This window comes from Octopus bimaculoides, chromosome 8 (assembly GCF_001194135.2).
Source record: "Octopus bimaculoides isolate UCB-OBI-ISO-001 chromosome 8, ASM119413v2, whole genome shotgun sequence".
NCBI classification, from domain to species: domain Eukaryota; kingdom Metazoa; phylum Mollusca; class Cephalopoda; order Octopoda; family Octopodidae; genus Octopus; species Octopus bimaculoides.
The window spans coordinates 40,604,296-40,604,818 of NC_068988.1; positions in this window are offsets into that span (position 1 = coordinate 40,604,296).

Consider the following 523-nt stretch of genomic DNA (forward strand, 5'->3'; position numbering starts at 1 on the left):
AAAATTTTAAGCGTCGTAGACATTGGCTCGGTGTAGGGGAAAGGTCTAACCACAGCCGAAAAGGGAACGCCATGCGAAGAAGGTTGGGATTGCAAAGGAGTCATCCATTTTGTTTTGCTACCAACTGATGCAACAATCAATGCTCAAATCTACTGTCAGCAATTAGAGCGTTTGAACGCTGCTTTGAAGAGAAAAATGTCTGCTTCAGTAAATCGAAAGGGAGTGGTGTTTCATTAGGACACTGCAAGACCGCACACTGCAAAGATCACGACGCAGAAGATCGAGGAATTTGGCTGGGAGAAAATTGCTCATCCGCCTTATTCCCTAGACCTTTCTCCTACAGATTATCATTCATTCCGTAGTTTACAGAATTGGATTATCTCTCGAAAGGATTGAAGAAGTCGAAACTGACCTTTCGCTGTTCTTCTCTTCGAAAACGAGAGAGTTTTTCACTAATGAGGTTTAAAAGCATACGAGTATATATGGAATGATATCATAGATAATCATGGAAACTATATTGACG